Source organism: Eulemur rufifrons, chromosome 17, assembly GCF_041146395.1.
Source record: "Eulemur rufifrons isolate Redbay chromosome 17, OSU_ERuf_1, whole genome shotgun sequence".
Classification (NCBI taxonomy): domain Eukaryota; kingdom Metazoa; phylum Chordata; class Mammalia; order Primates; family Lemuridae; genus Eulemur; species Eulemur rufifrons.
In genome coordinates, this window is record NC_090999.1 from 11,730,529 (window position 1) to 11,752,019 (window position 21,491).

The 21,491-nt window shown below is 44.2% G+C and overlaps 1 protein-coding gene across 1 annotated transcript in view; it reads right to left on the reverse strand.

Annotated features, from left to right (window-relative positions):
- MYO10 (myosin X) overlaps positions 1–21,491 on the reverse strand; it is a 207,501-nt gene that overhangs the window by 137,907 nt on the left and 48,103 nt on the right. The window lies entirely within an intron of this gene.

Genomic DNA, 21,491 nt, shown 5'->3' on the forward strand with positions numbered 1-21,491 from the left:
CACTGTGGGATGTGGCCTGACACGCGACAGACCTCTTCTCGGGACCTTCCTTTTCCCGAGCTGTCCAAGGGAGGTAAGGCTAACTCCCCGTTCGATCATTCATAAGGCTGCTGTAAGCATCAGAGGAGTGGTTACAACGCACAGGGTTAAGGACCTTAGAAACGCAGGCTGCTGTCAAGACGACTGCTCGCAGTGGACAGTCGGCCCACTGGTTCCACCGTGAGGCTGTCAAGGCTTGTTTCCTTGGAAATCCTGCTATGGATCCTGGTTCTGCTGGCCCTGCTTCGTCCTTCCTGTTCCCCTGCACCCTGAGCCTCTCATCACACACTCACCTGCCCATCCCCTGCCAGGCCTCACAGCAGCCGAAACCACACCCGGCTAGCCCAGTCCAGCACTGGCCTCCACACAGCACAGAATCTTTTATTTTCTAGCTTTCTATGGTAATAACCTACTCTAATATTTTTGTATCTTGTACACGTGTGTGGGTGTCTAAATACATACATACATACATATAATTATGGCAATTCTTATCTGTATAACCTGACGAATACCTATGTTGTATCTGGCAAGCAGTCTTCTGGGAAGGTGCTATTCTTCTCCCAATTTTATAAATGAGAAAATTGAGGCCCAGAGAGCCTAAATACCCTGGCCAAGTTCCCACGGTTAACATGTGGCAGGCAGGCCTGAGAGTCCACCGCCCATCTATGGGAGCAGGCCAAAGTGCAGGCTAGTGGGCACCTCCAGTGCATGTTAGAGCTTCCTGTTCCAAAATACGTTCATAAGGTCCTGGACTCCCCTGCCTAACTTCCTAGACAATACTAAGCCCATCACTCTTGCCTATCCATTGCTAATAATTGAGTTAAAATGTAACAGTATTTTTAAACTGCATTAAGTATTTGGACTCTGACACAGTAGTCCCCAACCTTTTGGGCACCGGGGACCATGTAAGGGGGTGGGGGGATGGTTTCGGGATGATTCGAGTGCATTATACTTATTGTGCAGTCAAACCTCTCTGCTAATAATAATCTGTATTTGCAGCTGCTCCCCAGCACTAGCATCACTGCCTCAGCTCCACCTGAGATCATCAGGCATTAGGTTCTCATAAGGATCACGCAACCTGGATCCCTCACATGCGCAGTTTACAGTAGGGTTCGTGATCCTCTGAGAATCTAATGCAGCTGAAGATCTGACAGGAGGCGGAGCTTATGCGGTGCTGCGAGCAATGGGGAGCTGCTGTAAATATACAAGAAGCTTCACTTGCTCCCCTGCTGCTCACCTCCTGCTGTGCATCCTGGTTCCTAACAGGCCTCGGACTGGACCAGTAGGTTGGGGACCACTGCTCTCGAAGAATAAGCACCTCAAATATACAGTAATGGGTAAATTACAGAAAGATTTTTTTTTAAAAAAGGAGTGACCCACAGTCATGAGAAATGGAAAGGTAACACTGAACCAAAAAGCTTCTGGGTCTTCTGAAGTTCATTAATAGCATTAAAACTGGTTTGCACACATTAACCTGGGAAGGTTAAATGCAGACACTAATAAATGATAATTACATGGTTGTATAAGAACTTCAAATACTTAACCCATATTACATCATTATAATTTCTCCCAACAAGCACAAAGACTGACACACAAGTGGGAAAAGTAGGCACAAGATAAGCAGTTGTCCTGACACTCAATGAATCAATCTCTTGCTGACTAGTTAGTGACAAATCACAATCAACTTATTTTGTCTTCCTATTCTCCCGCCTGCCCCCCACTCCGCAATAAACCTGCAGAACTCTGTCCCATTTTTCCATCCAGCGTTCGCTCAGTATCCCTAAACTGATTTCTCAAATCATATTACTAAGCAAATAATTTTCTTCCAAACAATTTTTATCCACTCTTTTTTCTTTGAAGAATCAATTATTTACCTAATTCAGGACCAATCTCTGAGGATCTTACATAAACCACAGAAGACATTATCATTTCCCTACTCTCAGGTCCACATTGCACACGAGCACAGCCCTTAACGGCCTCAAGATTTATCCACAACACTTTCTTCAAGCATGTATCTAATTGGCTCTTCTCTTTTTCTACAGTCACAAAGTAAAAGGGCAAACAGCCAGTTACGAAAGTAATTATGGTAAGAAAAGAAGAATATTAAAAAATTAAGCAAAAAAATTTATTCAACTTAACTCTTTACTAATAAAATTAATCTACCAGAACTGAATGTCTGGCTGTTTTTTGAAAATCAAAGGTAGCCCTGGAGCACCTTAGAACACAAAACTGGTATAAACTGGTATAAATAGGATTCCAGTACCTAATCCACATGCAACTCCTAACTCTAAGTTTCACCTTGTGTACTAGTTTTTGTAAACTCCACTGTGAAACTAGGTGAAAGTCATTCCAATATTAAGAACCAGTGCTATAGATTATTCTCAAGCAATAGTTTTCAAATCAAGATCTACAGAACTCTAAAAGTTTCACAGAAACCACAGTTAAGAAAATGTGGGGTATGGGGGGATTTCTGTCCACCTCTTCCTACACTGCCTGTAAAATTTGTAAACTCTCCAGCAAGATTTTATTCAAACAACGGAATTCCAGATACATATGTATTTCCTTTTTCAAATACAACTGAGCTAAATTATCTTATCAAAACCTATTTCTTGATACTTTAACTTGATGTATTAGAATGTTCAAAAAACTTATCCTTCCGTAAAGGAAACAAGAATAATTTAAAGTGCCAGCTACAAAACTAAACCCTTCCCTGAGAAAAGGCCCAGGAACCGTACCTGGAGTTGGGAGTGCATCTATCTATCTCCTGGTAGGTAATGGAGCCCGACTGTTGAATTATCTGCAGCAGAAATTTCCCAACACTTAACTGAGACTTATTTTCAATAACCAAATGAGAAATATAAGACAATAAAGAGAGCTTTTCATAAAGTTCAATTTCTTCAATTCTAAAAGGTTGTCCTTTATTCTGAGATTATGTCCTTTTCTCAGTGTGTTAAAACTGTCTTTTAAAATTAAAGTGATGACAAGAGTTATTAAATGCCTTTGCCTGGCAAAATTAAGAATGGGACAGCTGGCGGGGCGCGGTGGCTCACGCCTGTAATCCTAGCCCTCTGGGAGGCCGAGGTGGGCGGATCGTTTGAGCTCAGGAGTTCGAGACCAGCCTGAGCAAGAGCGAGACCCCATCTCTACTAAAAATAGAAAGAAATTATATGGACAGCTAAAAATATATATCAAAAAAATTAGCTGGGCATGGTGGTGCATGCCTGTAGTCCCAACTACTCGGGAGGCTGAGACAGGAGGATCGCTTAAGCCCAGGAGTTTGAGGTTGCTGTAAGCTAGGCTGACGCCACGGCACTCACTCTAGCCTGGGCAACAGAGTGAGACTCTGTCTCAAAAAAAAAAAAAAAAAAAGAATGGGACAGCTTCATGTTGGTCTCCTAGAATTTCTGGATGCAGGAATACAAAGGTCTGGGAACCACGCACGAAGCTAGGGTATCCAGGTGTTGAAGAACATCAAGTGCTGACTGATCTTGGCAAACTGTTTTCATGGGCTGGATATTGATTTTGCTTTCAAAGTGAAATGAGACCAAACAGGAAGACAAGCTACAGGCAAGACAAGCTACTAATTATAACATGACTGTCTTGAAGTGTCATAAGACTAAACAGGATTTGGATGAAGTTTCCTTCACACCAAGCGTTCTACAACATTAAAAACCACCTTGAACTCATTCAAGGGTGACAGTCATTTCTGGGTGTGAGACAAAATGCTCTAGAATAGATTTGCCAACTCCCTTTTCTTCCTTCCCTCCCACACCCAAGCATAAAGGCTAACACCTGGCTCCACAAAGTCTATCACCATAAAAAGAAAATCTCTCAGATTTGGGTAACCATGAAAGAGCACAGGCTTCACTGATTAACACCCAAAGCCTTGGTTCTTTGCTGTCAAAAGTAGCTAAAACAGGATGAAGAGAAGCCGGATGGCCACCAACAGGTCCATAATAAGCACAGTTGGTATCGAATCGTGGGGAAGGTCATTCTCACTGTCTAGGGCCTGGGTTTGGGATGACCAGTCCTAACACATGGCAGGTGTTGTCTTCACATCAGGCACATTAAAGCACTCTCTTGTGCTTCCACTCCCTATCCCTCAAACCAACCCCAAAAGGTATTAGCATCACCATTTCACAGATGTAAGAACAGAGCATTAAAAGTTACTTAAACATTACCAGGCACAGTGGGGCGAGCCTGTAGTCCCACCTACTTGAGAGGATCGCCTGAGCCCAGGAGTTGAGGCTGCAGTGTGCTATGATCATGCCTGTGAGTAGTCACTGCCCTCCAGCCTGGGCAACATAGCAAGACCCTGTCTCTAAAAAAATAAAAAATGCTATTTAAAAATAGTAAAATATTTGAACGGTACTCATATAGGAATCATATCCTAGAGAAGACAATGTTGGTATTACCTGATCAACCTTTTTTTTTTTCTTAAGAGACAGAGTCTCACTATATTGCCCAGGCTAGTCTTGAACTCCAAGCGATCCCCTACCTCGGCACCCCGAGTAGCTGGGACTATAGGCGCATGCCACCCAGCCCAGCTTAGCTGATTAACATTGATAATACAAACCCACATGAAAATAACAGCCACAAAAAAGGAAGCATCATCTAGCCCAGCATTTTCCCAAGTGAATACATGTTCATGGGCATTAATTTTCTGAACAGCTTCTCTTGCTGTTTGGAAAGCATAATTAAGCAAAGAAGTGAATACATTCCTTTTCTGCTGAAATTAAGATTAAATGCCACTCTAAATTCCTAAAAATAAAAATGATGATGATGATGTAGCCTCTCCCAAAGCTAATTTAACCCATCCCCCACCCGCTTCTCCCAACATCATTTAGGACTTGGCTTTGGGAAACACTAGTAGCTGTGGCTGCTGTTAGTAAAACACCTGGAGTTGATACGTCCCAGTTAAGGACAGAAGGGCCAGGCTCCGGCAGACAATTCAAGAGGCCAGTGTCTACATCAGCACCATCCCCACCGCTGCTGGTGGCAGGTGCCATGGTTGCTAGTGGTGCCTTAGTTTGTAAGTCCTGGGGAAGCTTCAGTTTTGCTGCAAGCATCAGCATAATTTGTGAGCATATAAGTTTTTTCAACTACACATCTGGAAATATGAATATTACTCAGGAAGGTCAAAATAATAGCAACTAGAAAAACAGCAAATGATTCCTTATTTGAATTGATTATTTCTGAAGCACATTCCCCTTCCATTTTGAAACTGAAAACTAGCCTCAGTCCATAATCTGCACATGACATGCATTGGCCGATTGCTGCAGCCTAATCTGCTACTGGACAATAGAAGAGATGTAATCCTCCCTCCCTGTTTTGTAATGTAAGGGCTTTTCCCACAGGTAACTAAAAATAAATTCAAAAGACGGTTTCTAGGCACAATCTTCAGAGTAACAGAGTCACATGACAGTCAGTTATGACTAAATGCTTCTTAGTAGCAGAGTCTGTGTCTCTGCCGCCAGAATAAAGTGTGTATCTACAAAAGCCCAGGTTAGCAAAGCAAGGTAAGGTGGAATTTGGAGGCTACGTTTCCAGAATTTGTTGCAAGGTTTTGTGATTGGGAGAGCAAACGTTATTCCACAACATTATTCCCCATATTACATTCATATAGTACCAAGATATTTCAGGTTCTGACATTCTCTTCTTATGTATGCTGAAACCAAACCCCAGTTGCGTGATTCAGATGTAAGAGAAACATCTGGCCAAAGAAACGGCTTAACAACAAACCTGGAGAAACATCCAAATGATATTAAGTAAATGTACTTATTTCAGAGGATACTTGTTCACAAAATATTTGAACTAGTACCCTTAATTGTGGGGAAAAAAAAAAACAAACTCATCAATTTATTTTGCTCTTCCCCATCTTGGCTTGAAATCTTTTCAGCATTTCCAAGCAGCTAAAATACACGCCAACCCATACAAAAGAAATTAAGATGGCAGGATGCGTACATCTGCTTTGACCCAAAAACAAAAGCCGTTTTGCCCTGTCTTTAGAGCCAGCACAATAAAAGCACAAAAAGCCCAGATGGCTTAGATTTTCTTTACACAAAGTAACATAGAAGACTGACATCTAAACTATTTATTCAGCGAGTCTGATGCTAATGGCAATTTTAGACCTGGAATTTCCATAAGACAAAAAGGAATGCTTTTAGACAAGTAAAAAATTAATTGGTCTACACTGCTATCCCTCAGCTTATAGTCCATTCTGCCCAGCCCAGCAATACTGGGGAAAATGTCTTCATCAAAGAGCCCCATAAATTCATTCGGCTACTTCTTACTTACACTGCCTTGATGTATTCAACCTGACCCTCCGACCTCCAGCTGCTCATGTATTCTTTTTTAATTTTAGAAAGAAAAATAAAAGATTCTAAGTTAAAGAATATAAGACCGGAAATGGACATTGGCAAGAGAACGAGAGGAGGAAAAGGCCATGTACTGGTAAGTTCCACCTAATGGCAATTCTGATGCCTTCAGGTGATCGCTCTAAAAAGTTTGGAGGCGGCGGCAGCGGAGTAAGTAGCTCACCCTTGGTTTTTCCGCCACGTAAAATGTCCTCTAACTAAAACAGTAGATAGCATAAAAACTTTATTTCTACTCCAGGGTCAACTGTACATTTCCAAACTTGAAGTCTTTCAAGGAGAGAATGAAAAAGTAGCTATTATGTGCTGGTGGCTTTTTTGTTTGTTGTTTGTTCTTCTGCAGGATTTCACACTTTTTAAGAAAAAGTTATACTGAAACCCAGAGCGCAGGCCTTGGGAATGTCACCCCCGGCTACGCTACTTGGCTCCAGGTTTTGTCCTGGGCAGTCTGGTCTCCAGCACTGATGGAGCCTGAAATTGCTTCTGTCTGGGCAACAGAAAAGTGTCAATCAACAGATCTTTACCAATAACGTTTTAAAACTCGGAAACCTGGGTCACATGGTTGTTATGAGGATCAAAATTAGATCAAATGAAATATCTTATGAACGGCAGAGAATTCTATAAATGTAAGGTTTAGGAGAAGCACTTTCCACATAGGTGATCTCCTACTAGTGCTCAAGAACTAATTTGGGGGTCAGTGGCCCTTTGGGACTATGCAAAACTGTCCTCCCAATTCCTCTTTTTTTTTTTTGAGACAGAGTCTTGCTTTGTTGCCCAGGCTAGAGTGAGTGCCGTGGCGTTAGCCTAGCTCACAGCAACCTCAGACTCCTGGGCTCAAGCGATCCTCCTGCCTCAGCCTCCCGAGTAGCTGGGACTACAGGCATGCGCCACCATGCCCGGCTAATTTTTTCTATATATATTTTAGTTGGCCAGATAATTTCTTTCTATTTTTAGTAGAGACGGGGTCTCTCTCTTGCTCAGGCTGGTCTCGAACTCCTGACCTCGAGCGATCCACCCGCCTCGGCCTCCCAGAGTGCTAGGATTACAGGCGTGAGCCACCGCGCCCGGCCCCAATTCCTCTTTTAATTGCCACATTGGGTCCTCTCAGAAGAGCAAACCACATAATGCAAACTTAAAAGAAAATAATATCAATTAATATGTGAATTATGATATTCCTGGTTAATTTAGTTGAAGAAATCAGGAAAGATTTGCTGATCACTGGTGTGATGATGGATGGATGGACAGACAGATACACTGAACAAGCCCAATAAAAAGAAAGTCTATGCATAACTTAAAAGGGTAACACAGTTGAGAGTATAGGTTTAAAAAAAGTCACAAAGTGACAAAAAGTTTTATTCTCTAGGTCACCATGACATTTATTTATTGCTGTCTATGAATATTGTATACACTGGCTTAGTCATTAATGTATAGAAAAAGTCCTGCTCTCTATGCATATGCAAATTAACTCATTCATTAGTTAGGGTCTTATTTTCAGTTTTATCCAAAATGCATTCATTCACAAGAGTTAACTGGGATGCAGATACAAGAAAATTAAATTACTTTTTTGCCTCTGGCTTTCACATACTAATCAAATTCTTAATGGTATTGTGAATTCCTGTCGTGATTCCCTAAGCAGCTGGCTGACTACGGAAGGGCTCGTTTGTATTATTTCCCAGACGTGGACTAGCTGGTCCTCATCACCCTCAAGCAGAACATAGCCCACAAAACCGAATGAGGCCCGATGCATAAACGAGGAGAGCTCATTTCTCCCGATTCCGTTTTCTCTCTTATGTGACCTGGATCAAAGTGGTCTGGCCCAACTCTGGTCACATGTCAAATGACACAGCAAAACTAAATGATCTGGGAAGTATTTTCCTGCCCCAAATCCCCTGAGTTCAACAGATGCCCCATAAATCCTTCGATTAAAATGACCCAAGTAAACCTCCCGGGAATTTCTTCCAGGAATTCTTCAAAAGCCTTTGTGAGGCAACCATAGAGAAGCTGGGGAGTGACAGCAGGACGCTGTCCACATGGGGACCAGCAAGGGGAGAACTAGAAATGAAATGGGACGATCCTCACCCTAGACCTGACATAAGCAATGACTAGACACTACTTAAAAAGAGAGCTTCAAAGATCCCTTATAAAAACAATTCACGGCCAGGTGCGGTGGTTCACTCCTGCAATCCTAGCAGTTAGGGAGGCCAAGGCAGGAGGATCCTTTGGGGCCAGGAGTTCAAGATCAGCCTGAGCAACATAGTGAGACCCTGCCTCTACAAAAAAATAAAAAAATTAGCCAGGCATGGTGGTGTGCACCTGTAGTCCTAGCTACTTGGGAGGCTGAAGCAGGAGGATCGCTTGAGCCCAGGAGTCTGAGGCTGCAGTGAGCTATGATGATACCACTGTACTCTAGCCTGAGGGAGAGAGCAAGACTCTGTCTCTTAAAAATAACAAAAAAATTCATGATCATGTATCATGTCATTCTCAAAGTTATACATTCTCTTTAAACATTGCTACACTTCCGCAGTGTTGCCAAATAAATGTTGAAGCAAGCTGCAGTGGTCACCGTCTATCTCTCAGGGGTCAAGATGATAACACAAAATCTCACCCATGCAAGGAAATATTCAGGACAGCCTCTAACCTGCTTAGACAGAAGAGGCAGGAGAAAAATGAGCCCTGGCAATCCTCAAGTGTAAAACCTATGGTATTGCTCTTTTCGCAGACAGATGAGAAGCCAGCTATATATTGTCAAAGGCTGTCACCCCATTTATTTGCTATCGTACCATCCTGTACTTGGGGTCCGGGAGTTTGAGACCAGCCAGAGCAAGAGCAAGAACCTGTCTCTACAAAAAATAGAAAAATTAGCAGGGTGGGGTGGCACACACCTATAGTCCTAGCTACTCTGGAGGCTGATGCAGGAGGATCACTTAAGCCCAGGAGTCAGAGCTTATAGTGAGCTATGATGAAGCCACTGTACTCTAGCCTGGGCAACAGAGTGAGACCTTGTTTCAAAAAAAAAAAAAAAAAAAACCAAAACTATTCATTTTCATTGCAGACCCCAGCTCAAACTTATGAAAGTTATTAACTAATCAAATCTTAGGTGCTAAAATGTGGCTTCAGCTGCTTTTGCTCTTGTAGCTAAAAGTAACATCTGCAAACTATTTTAAAATCTGCATCAAAGATAGCAACGAGCCAATAATGGATACTTTGAGTATGGCTTTCCTCAAACGGCAGGAATTATTTTCTCTACGGTATTTACATCATCTTGCCCTTGCAGAGAAGGTCCCAAACAGGGAACACACAAAATACATGTGGGGATGTGGACGCTGACACCTGCATTCACTAGTGCTACCTCCAAATGTCCACGAGGCCCAGGTACCATTTTCCGTGGCAAGCTGTGACCTTTTGGTAGAGGAAGAATAAATAAATAAAGCAGAATAAATGTTTTAAATGAACCGTCTTCAAATTTTAATTACAAATATATCTTAATATCGTAAAAAGAAATAAATGCTAAAGTTGAAATGGCTGCAATTTTAATCTCCTTGGTTTATCACTGCTTGGGGAAGGAAATTAGGTTAATCGGACAGGATTTGCCCTTTACGAAGGCACGCTGGCAACGCTCCCCGGAGGCCTGATCTCTTTTGAGTCCTTTGCTACAAAGCCTTCCTGAACCTGGGGGCAGCATATGCTTCGGCCCATTGTCACAGGAGTGACTGTCTCTCTGCTCAGCCAGTTAACATCTGTCATGAGCTCTGTTTGCACAAGCAAAAGCAGATGCTTGGAACAAGGCACGATGAACTCTGACACGGCAGGAAGATGGATACATTTCAGAACAGCAGATCATTCCAGGAGACTGAAATACTTGCTGAATTCTCAAGGGTTAGCTACCCTGTTACCCTCACTGGAAGACTTAAGACTACTATTAATTATTTCAGAATGATTCCCAGAACCATTTGGAACGCTCAGACAGCAGCTACATGAAAGACTGACTTCAACCTCTGAAATGAAGCAACTGCATTGGGAACTTCTAATACAGGCCACAGGCTGAATTTACACACATAATATGATCGTTTTATGTGAGATTGCACAAGCCTGCTATAAAGGCTTCATCTTTTTTTCCCTCAAAAATTCACTGGAATAATCAAAGCCATCGTATTCCACGTGGGAAAGTGCACTGCAGCCATCCCATCCTAAACACGTTCACAAAAGTGCGTTGACACAGATATCTGAAAACATACCAGAGACAGAACTGTTCAACATGAGTCCTTTCTCAGACTGTGTGTTACAGGTATGGAGGAAACAGGCAAGCAAAGCAAGTGGAAGAGGCGAGCTGGGTCCCACACGGGGCCGCTTGTCCCAGGGAGTCTCGTTCAAGCTTCCAGGTTCCCTAGGGTGAGGCACGCAGGTGCAAACGTGCACAATTTAAAGATGCACCCACGCTGGGGGGAGCTCATGACCCTCAGGGAGTGTCTCTTCACATTTTCTACCCTAGGGCCTCACCTGCCTCGCCCTGGTAGCCTGGGCCTCTTCCTGGTTTCTTTCTGCCAGTCGGTCCAGACAACGGACTACAAGAGCATATTGGACACCTATGGAAATTTTGGGAGTTCTAACAGCAGATTCTAAATAGTAATAGAAATAAATAAAGCTTAAAAATGAGGACTATATATCAGCCTAACACCAAAAACGATAAGTTTATAATTGAACTGCTCTTCCATACTAAAAATAAGCATTACGGGGGTCAGCATCTCTACAGCAACTTCTGGAAGTGCAGAAGCACCATCAAGTCGCTCTCTGAAATACTTCCAGAACGCATAGACCTTCCTTGGAAATGTTTTGGGCTGTAATGAACACACAACACACAGGCTTGTCCTATTTTTGCTGTGCCTGGAAGTGGCGCCCCATTAACCCAACGCAGAAAACAACACCTGGTTACAGACTAAACCATTGGCAGGTGTTGGTAGCATTTACAACTAAGAACAACACTGCTCAAGAATGATTCCTTTAAGGCTGTGGCAGTTCCAAAGGTACTTGGGCTGTGTGAGCGACCATCTGTGTTTTCAAAGAATATGCTTTGGGAGGAAGATGGTGTATCAGATGCTTTTATGTAGAACACGGATTAAAAAAAAATCCACACACAGTCTGCCAACCCCTACAAACCCATTTTGAAAGTGTGGCTTCCAGACCAGCAGGAAGCAGGCACCTGGGAGCTTGTCAGGAATGCAAAGGTCCGGGCTCCACCTGAGACTTGCTGAATCAGAAACTCTGGGTTGAGGCCCAGGACTCAGTGGTTTAACAAGCCTTCCGCGGGATTCTGATGTCAGCTCCACTTTGAGAGCCACTGCCCTCCCTACAGGTAGCAAGAAGCATGAGTTTTGCCACTGACTGCAGACTACTTTCACCCTCTTGGGCAAGGCACTGCCCCTCACTGGGGAAACGACAGGGCTTTGGAACCAGTGGATCATCTAGCAATCCATTAGGGTTCAAACACAGACTCCCGACGCTGGTTGTGCTGGCTGTGAATACAGTACTGGGCTCACCTCCAGGGAAGTTGTGCCATTTGGCATGGCACAGTGGCCCAGGAATCTCATTTAGTAGCTCCTCAGGGGATTCCAATGTGTAGCCCAGAATGGGAACCCTCTGCAAGGTCGGCCCCCTGCAGCACTAAATATCATTTCAGAAGTAATTGGGGAAATGAGCCTTTAGCTCAGGCTCCGCAAACTTTTTCTGCAAAAAGCCAGATGGTCAATACCTGAGGTTTTGCTAGTCCTTGGCTGTGTGCATTTGGGGGCACACAAACATTCAGGCCATAGCAAAGCCCTTCCAGAAGACACCAACGGACGCGAACACAGTCACAGACAAGAGGCCAATGAATGGCATGGCTGTGTTCCAATACGACTTTATTAAATTTGAATTTCATATAGTTTTCATGTGTCATAAAATATTCTTTTTCTTGTGAGTTTTTCCAAATAGTTAAAAATGTAAGAAACTGTAGGCTGTACAAATCAGGCTGTGGTTCGCTGCCCCCGTGAAGTTAAACACTGGAATTGTCGCATGAACTTTACCCAGGAATGCTGTGTTGGTGACATGTGTCATTTCATAATCAGCTGCCTTCAGAAAAGGCAGGTGTTACTTTTGTTTTAAATGGAGGTTTCATTTACATACAGTAAAACCTACAGCCTTGATGAACCATACACAACAATACCCTGAGCATTTCCAATACCTTTGAAAGCTCAGTCCCTCCAAAGTAACCATTGAGTTCAATTTTTTACACGTCTGTTAGCTTTAAAATGGCAGCACAATCAGATGGTGTGAAATAAAAGCCGTAAGTTCACACTTTCCCTGCAGTTCTAAGTAACACAAGCTCCTTGAGCAGAAGTTACCAGAATGGGCATCCACTGGGCGTAAGCTTCCTTCTCTCCCCAGTTGGGGGGGGGGGGGCTGCCTGGGATTTACACACCAGCTCTCCACCCTGCACTCTCCTTTAGTCCAAGCCCAGGAGGGCAGATGCTCCACGGGAGGAGAGTGGAGGAAACAAGCCAGCCGTGGTCTATAGCAGATTCCATAGACTGGGTGGCTTCTCAACAATAGAAATGCATTTCTCACAGTTCAGGAGACTGGGAAGTCCAAGAACAAGGAGATTCAGTGTCCGGTGAGGGCTGCTTTCTGGCTCATAGATGGCACCTTCTAGCTGTGTCCTCATGTGGTGTGAGGACAAACAAGCTCCCTCAGGCTTTTTTCATAAGAGCACTAATCCCACTCATGAGGGGTCTGTCCTCATGATCTATCTAATCACTTCCCAAAGGCATCACCTCCTAATGCCATCACATTGGGGGTCAGGATCTCAACATAAGAACTTAGGGGGACACAAACATTCAGACCATAGCAAAGACGCCTTTCACAAGACACCACCCTCACCCACCCCCAGGGTCTGTCCTCTCCTCAGCAGTGTCCCTGTCCCACCTGCTCCCAAGGCCTTGCCCCTCCTTCAGGCCCTAGTCCCCCTTCTCTCCTTGAGATACAAACAGGCGAGGTTCCCCTCGGGAACATGAATAGAACTTAACTGAGTTATCTGAACCCAAAGACCACTGACGGCCGGACTTCGGGAAGCCGCTTCACCACTGGATGTCTCTAAACACAAATTAGAAAAACCTTCACAGTCTCTCCCAAGAAGTGTCCAAACATCAAGTTCTGTTTCAGACACAGAAAGAAAAGGGGGCAAGAGCCTAAGAGAGAGAGAGGGGAAAAAATGAAAGATTCAAACCTCTCTGAAGATTTATACCATGAGGAAGGCTGGCCTCCCCCCAGAGCCACTACCGCCGGGGCAGGGAGTAGCCCCATTTGAAGTAAATGGCAAGTAGGTGAGAAGTGCGGCTGAGAAGAGGAAGGAGAACTTTCCAATTCACCTCAGATCAAAGTACCCACTGAGTCAGTGTGAATAAAATCTGGGCAGCTTGTTAAATGCAGGTTCCAGGACCCAATTCACCAAGAGCTGGATTCAGGCAACGTGGAAGGGGCCAAGGAACTTTTTCACAAGGGCCCCAGTGATTCTGAAGCAGCAGGCCAGAGACTCACTCTTGCAGAAACACTGCGTTAGCAGCTGGGAGGCTTCAACCCAAACATCCCACTCTAACAGTGTCCCGTGAGAAGGTGGGAGAAGGAAGGGGGAGACGGGAAGATCAAAAGCAGGTCGAGGCTCTGAAGAGAGCACAAGGATGAACTCCAGGGCCCCTTGCAGACAAGGGTCCAGTGACGGATGACAGATGGATGGGTGGGCCGGTGGACAGACAGACAGACAGAAGGAGCTACTGCACAGAAAAGATGGCCAAAAAAGAAGCTCCCTGGGAAAAACCAAGGCCTAGCTATTAAGCAATGCTAGGCACTTTCTAAGTCCAGCCTGCAAAAGTTGTGCTTTTTCAACAATTTTTAAAGTAATGTTTTGATACGATGGTCATTCAGTCCATGACATAGTTCTGAACCTGGCTGCTCATTAAACAGCACCCAGGAAGCTTTTTTTAAAAACACACCATGGCCTGAGCCTCACCTGAGATTCTGATATTTTGGTTCTGGGGCAGGGCCAAGGCTGTCGGGGAGAGCTTCGCAGTGAATGACAGCGTGTAGCCGGGGCTGGGGGCCACCGTGCCTAAGGGAGCATGGTGGATGCAAGACTTGAACACAAGCCTAGGAAACCCTTCTGTTTCCCTAGAGCAATTAAACCAAATGAAGAAAAAAGCTACCACAAAGTAGAGGGAAGCAGAGAGGTGGCATGGGAACCTGCCAATCTTGAAGAGTAACTTTGAGAGAGCATAAATGTCATGACAAGAAAGCACAGGAGAGTACACTAACTGCCTGGGGCCCACAGAGAGGAAAGGAATGAACACAGCAAAGGAGCCAACAACCACCCAGCAGTCTGACCCTGCCTTATTCACGCCCCTCCTGAGGCGCGAACATGATCAAGTGGAGAGATGACACACTCGGGAGGCAAACCCCAGCTCTGGCTCTGACTGCAGGCCAAGCGTGGACTCTTGGACCTGTCATCACACCTAAGTTCGACTGCCGTGTCACTGCAGTGTGGCTGGTTCACAGGGCAGTTCTGAGGATTAACAGGACAAACAGAACGGCACCGGTATGGTGCCAGATGGAGAGATGTCACCCAGCAAATATCCTCTTCCCTTTCCCCATCTGAAATGGCCACCCTGACGAGGTCTTCATCCTCATCAACCTTGAGGAGGACATGGTTTAGAACCGGGGTGCCCCTTTTCCCACCGCTCACCAGGGAGGGGGTCATGGCAAGGATGGGATTCCCTACTGTCACGCGGTGGCATCCCAGGTTGGAATCTGAACAGGGCTAAAGTCAGAATCAGGCAATAGAGGACTAGCATCAGCCCTCTCCGGGCACGCTGTGGATGCCCGAGGAGGTCTGTGTAGACCAGCTGGATAATCAATTCATCATGTATATCTGAGTCTTTGGAAAAATTTGTTCCAAATAACAGGCCTATAAATGAATTTTTAGAATGGAATGCAACTCATTCCCAAACGGACAACTGCCTAAATCCAACAAATTGCCTCTGCTTTTTCTACTGAAATCACACCCAGCAGTCGGCAGTAAATGATGCCGTATCTGATTCCCAGAGATAATTGGAGTCGTTTCTGTTTCCAAACAAGGTCTTCACATTTATCACAAAATGTTACTTATAATAAAGCTATAGTATTTATTTAAGCATTCAAAATAAAAGAATTCAGTTTGATTTAACCAGTTTTTTATTTCGTGTCTTCCAGTCATAAATTGCTGACTGGCCTGAGCTTAGCACCTGGCATTAATTAGTTGATTATTTTCAGTATTCCTGGGTATCAAAAATACATGATAGTATCCCACTTCTTTTCAAATGTGAGCAATTTAATTTTTAAAATGAAACACAAAATCAAAAGCAACAGTGGGGCCAATGGCACCAGACATCAGCGCTTCTCTTTGTGCCCGGACACTAGCATTGCAAGACCAGGTGCCTCGCTGGTTGCAGGAAGGAACTGGAAATGCCACAGGCTTGCACAGGTGTGAGTGGACCAAGCCACCTAGAAGCTGAGCCTGGAATCTGGACGTCAAACAAAGATGGGAGGCTCAGGCAGGTTGGAGGCATGTTTGAGTCCAGATAAACAGACCATCCCTAAGGGTTGGGAAAAAGAGGTACATTCAGTGGACATAGGGAGGAAAAAGGAGGCCAAAGTCCAGGAAAATCCACTAAGGGAAAAAATCAACAAGTGGGCCCAAAGCGGGGCAGGAGGCCAAAGAAGGTCATGACCCAGGCAGAGGCCAGTTGCTCTCCTTGCAAAAGTAGCTAATGTGTGCGTCTTCAGCTAGAGCCTTGCCAGGGCCAGTAAATGCTGCCAACAGAGATCTAATCCCCTTTCCCACCCATCCACCCAACCCTCTGGGGAAGCCAGGCAGGGAGGAACCCACCTGTTCAGTCCAAAGGGACTGAGATGGGAAGACAAAAGCCATGCTCTGGAAAAAAGGGTCAGAAGTAAGCTGGATTCACTTAAAGAAACAGGAAACAGGCCCCAGAGACCGGGAGGTCTTACCAGCGGGCTTTTCATCGGTGCTGGGAATACAGTGTACACCTTCGGCGTGCTTAAAGTCTGCAACACCTTGCACAGCCACATTCCTTAGGACAGAAAGGTAGCTTATAATGTTTGTCACTGTTTCCTGTTTCAGTGTGACTGTTGAAGTGTATGGAATAACAATCTCAGGTTTTGAAAATGCCAGACTTTGAAAAATGACCCTGAACCAAAGTCAACACACCCACCCCTCCCCCTAAGAAATGAAAATGCAATTTCTATGTGTCTAGAGTCTATCAAGTAAAAGAATTCCCTTGAGAAAGTCTTTCTTCCACCCTCTTTATTTCATTCTGGTCCCGTGGTCTATGGTGGTCTACACACTACCAGGGTAGAAGTAACGTAGTGAAACTCCCACCATGACTCTTATGATTTGCAGCTCTTTTTTCGTTTTGGTCATCTGTAGTCCCTTAAGACTTGTTAACCTGTTTACTAAAATGTCATAAAATAACGTGCTTAACAAAGCCCACAGCATTCCAATGACTTATTTGGCTTCGTGCTGATTACAAATGGAGTTTCATTCATCCATTCAGTATTTACTGAGGGCATTCCTGGGCCAGGCTCTGGTTCTGGGTGCTAGGAACGCCGCAGTGACAAGTCCCCTTTCTCAGAAACCTGGGTGAGGAGAGACAGAAAATTATCGATAAGGTGGCTCTTTCAAGTGGAGGTGGCTTCTCTGAGAAGATCACATCAGCACGTTCATCCCTGAATGAAGGCCGGGGAGGTGGACACATCTTTGCAGGAACCAGATTCCCGGTGGGAGAAAGAACAAGGGCTTGGCCTGCTTGAGCGGAGTCTCCTCCCAGATCGCATTAAGTGAGCCTTCCATGCAGAGCTGCGCGGATTTGTAAACACGCACGTGTTTTTCCTGGAGCTAAGTGCACTAATAAACAAGCAAACTTTTTTTTCTATAGTCCCAGAGTGAAAATTAATGGAAACATTTGACTTTCCATCTTTGAGTCACAAAATGCCAAACCAAATTCTTGGAAGAGGTCTAGAGAGTCAGAACCACATGGATTTCAGAGCGTAAAAACATTTTTTAGCTCCAAACTAAGTTAGTTGGACAAGTTGCATGTTAATTGGTCTTGAAAGCAAGACTAAAAGTCCCAGTGGTGTCAGTCTCCGGAGCACAGACCTCTGACTCTAAGAAACTCCGTAAGCTGGTGTTTAATGTCCATCTCAGAGAGGGGTATTTCCAGGAGCAATACCAAAACGTGGGAAAAACAAAGAGAATTTAAGAGCTTTCACGGCTCAGCGCTATCTTTTTAATACAGCTGCACTGTTTCGATTGAAGTGAATTCCAAGGAAACAGATGGAGCCCTACTAAAGTTTCAACAAAAGAAGCCAAAGAGTGTACATCTAATTTTTAAAAATTATCTGTCACTTGTCACCAGCATACCCCTATTTCCCCTTACTTTTAGGATGGCTGTGCAAGTCACTTTCCTCTTGAGAAAGGCCCCTCATCCATCCACAGTGGTAGCACCATCCACCCCTACATGCACAGCATGTGGCCAAGGCTGAGCGGTCCCGGGACCTAAGCTGGACCACTGGATTCTCCATTCCAGGAATCCAGAGCGGGATCTCAAGCGATCTTCCTTGATCTATTCCTTAAGAAAAGATACAAACCAGAATTTCCAATGTGCTGTTATTTTTTAAAGCAGCACAAGAAAAGACATGCAAGAGAAAAGTAGTTTAAAAATAAATTACAAAGGGGGTTACTGCTTAATGAGTTCAGAGTTTTTCTTTGGGGTAGTGAAAAAGTTTTAGAAATAGTGATGTGATGGCACAACACGATGAATGTCATTAATGCCACCAAACTGTAAACTTAAAATGGTTAAAATGCTAAGTTTTACGTAATGTCAATTTATCCCAATAAACACACACAGAACAGTAGAGGAAAACCCAAGTTCCAGTCCAAAAAAATTGTGTATTTATTCATTTTTCTTTCAACTCAAATTTGGGTATTTGCAGAGGAGACTAATCATAGCAAACCCTTTAGACACCCACCAGAAAAAGCGAAAACCCCAGAAGGAATACCAACGTTACAGCTGCTAGAAAATGTACACACACAGCAACAGCAACAGGATGAAAGCTGGCGTACTATTTTAGGAATATGCTTTGCCACTCAACTAGACGGCAAAAAAATCTGCTACTTTGTTGAGCGTTCCTGTAAGCCATCAGAAAAATCCCATCTTTAAATCATAAGCAGATCACTGATAAGCTAAATCACAAAATTAAAATGAAGGGCCATTAACAAGCTGTTACGCTGAATCACACATAACTGCCAATATCCAACCCTTCAAGACCTCTAGAAACTGTAATTTCACATGGTCCAGGTGAACCCAGAAGTTAATTTGGTTGGAAGCGGCAATTGCCATATATGGGACACTGGAGACTTGAGAGGCGCTGTGAACCCAAATGTAAATGACCCTACGTTCCCTTCCTCTTGAGGAAAAAAATGGGTATGATGTCCCCAGTAAATGAAAATATTCTCCTTCACATACACAAAAAAAGAAGATTAAAAAAAGCTGAGAAGGGGACAGAATATACATTTAAAAAAACAAAACAAAACAAAACAAAACATAAAAGCCAGGCAATTATGTCCAGGCCAGCTGACTAGAAAGAATCTATCTCTTCTGTGCCAGAGCTTGGTTCTAAAGAGCCACTGTGTCCTAGGGACACTTCTTTTGCATTATAAATGTTGCCCCCAAATTCCTTCTCCTCCATCTTCACAAGTTTAGCTGCCTGGATGCCGGTCCCCTCACCCCCTGCACAATTCAAAGCCCAGCCAATCTTCCCAGGAGGTGGAGCTCCCCTCCGGACCCCAGGTGGTCCCCTCCTGCTGGCTGTCCCACCTGGGGGGCCAGGCCAGCTGCTTGCTCACTTCCCTCTTGGGCTCCACGCAGGAGCTAGTGGGATCATGGCCCCTCCACAGCTGCCCAGAGGGCTTTGCGTGACAAGCCTGGAATGCAGCTTCCCCCGCTGTGGGGAAAGCTCCAGCCTCCTGGGCTCTCGGAGGAGATTTTTCACTCTGCTCAAATATCTAGGATCCACCACTTCCCCTCAGCAGTCAGATCTCACTTCTCTGGCCACTTAAAGTTGAAATGTAAAAAGCTGGGTTCTAGTTGCCCAATTCCCGAGGCTTCAGTGGGAGTCAGCTCTGAAAGGGGACCCCTGCTGGGCGGTCCCCCACTGACCACTCCCCTGCGTTCAACAAGCTTGAGACTTTTCCGGGAGACAGGAGTGTGCACAGACGGTATATTGAGAAGGCCGTTGGAAAGAGGTCAAAAGGCGGCCCACATCCACGAGACATTCAAAGCACAAAAAAGACGCCAATGGTGGCCAAGTGGAGGGAGAAAAATAGCAAGAGAAAAACAGCTGAACAGGGCAGAAAGTGTGCGAAAATGACCAAAAATAGCAATGAAAAGTGAAAAGTCACCACACTAACTAACTCCTTATTAAGTTTCACAAAATTGGGTCCGTGACATTAACTCCAACAAGCCAAAACCAGAATGTCAACCCAAAGGGGTGAGAGATGGCTCTAAGCGGGAGATGTGATTGTAAGTAATTAGGACTGTGTTCCCAGTGTGGCTTGAAGATGTCTGACTTTCTTAGGGGACGGGGACAAGTTGAAAGTACTAGGCAATCCAATGGCCTTTTTGTGAATTAATAAAACGAGAACAACTTTTAAAGCCAAGTTCAGTTATACTTGTTTCAAATAAAAAGAGAGGGGCATGGAGGAGGACGATCAAATTCCCAATCAGTAAATATTTTGGAAGACCCCATATAGAGATAAGTCAAACAGAAAACCAAATGAAATCACTGCACAATGTAATCGTCTTGATTAAATTCCTGTGGTAAATTGAATTAACTACCCCTTAAAATACAATTAGGTAAATTGATGTCATTCTAAGGCTGTTTCAGAGCAATCAAATTAGACTCTTTCCAGAAAAGGATAATAAAATAGTTCAAACTCTCAATGTGAAAAGTCTAATGTAGAACTTATTACTCAATTCTACAATGTTCTTAAAGGGTGCTATAGTGATTGTTTGTGCACCTCCTGAATGTTCCGGAAGACAAATGTTCAGGGCCATCTTCCCTCTTCTCCTTTCATAAAAGTTGATCTTTCAGCTGAGTCTGCGCCCAGCAGAACTATGGTGCTTTTAAAAATCTGCTCTTCTAAAACTCTGTCCAAAGCGTGTTGTCCAAGAAGACAACTACTCTCTAACTTGCAGGGCATGTGCTGACCTGCCTGTGTGCTGTGGCCTTCGAATTACCTACAGTAATTTAAATTTAAATTTCAGAGTAGCATGAAATTTTAAATTAACATTAAAATGATCTCCTTGGCAAAAAAAGGACAGTTGAATGAATGTGCAAAATTCTCCTACAAGACTGAACGAAGTAAGAAAGCGTGCCCTTTCATGGTCTCATGCAAAACAAAACACTATTATCTCCCACCTACCCGGTGTCCCTGCGGTTGCACTTTAGGATTTTAGTTATGCATAGCTCTGCTGGGTCTCTAACGCTAAAGAGGATTTTTTTTAAGTGCTCTTTAATCCACTTGAGAATTATTATACTGCAGTTAGCCCAACCCCCCTGCCACACTCGAGATGAAATGGTCACTGGAAGGGAGGGCACAGAGAATGAGAAAGAGAGGAAAAGCTTCGAAGGGCCAGAAAAAAACTTCCAAACTTTGCCCAAAGCCCTCCTCCTTGTCATTATTTTTGCTTCCTCCAAAACAGAAGTGCTGGTGGTGTATGTAGGGGATTGCGTGCTTCCTGCTCTTCATTTTAGGTAACCATGACCCTAAGGTGTTTTTCAGGAATATCTTCTCAATCCTTACTACTCCAACGTGGTTTGTCCAGCACATCAATGTCACTACGGAGCTTGTGAAAAATGCAGATTCTCCAGCCAAACCCCAACCTGCCTGTCAGAATCTGCATCTTAACAAGTTCCCCAGGTGACCCATACGCA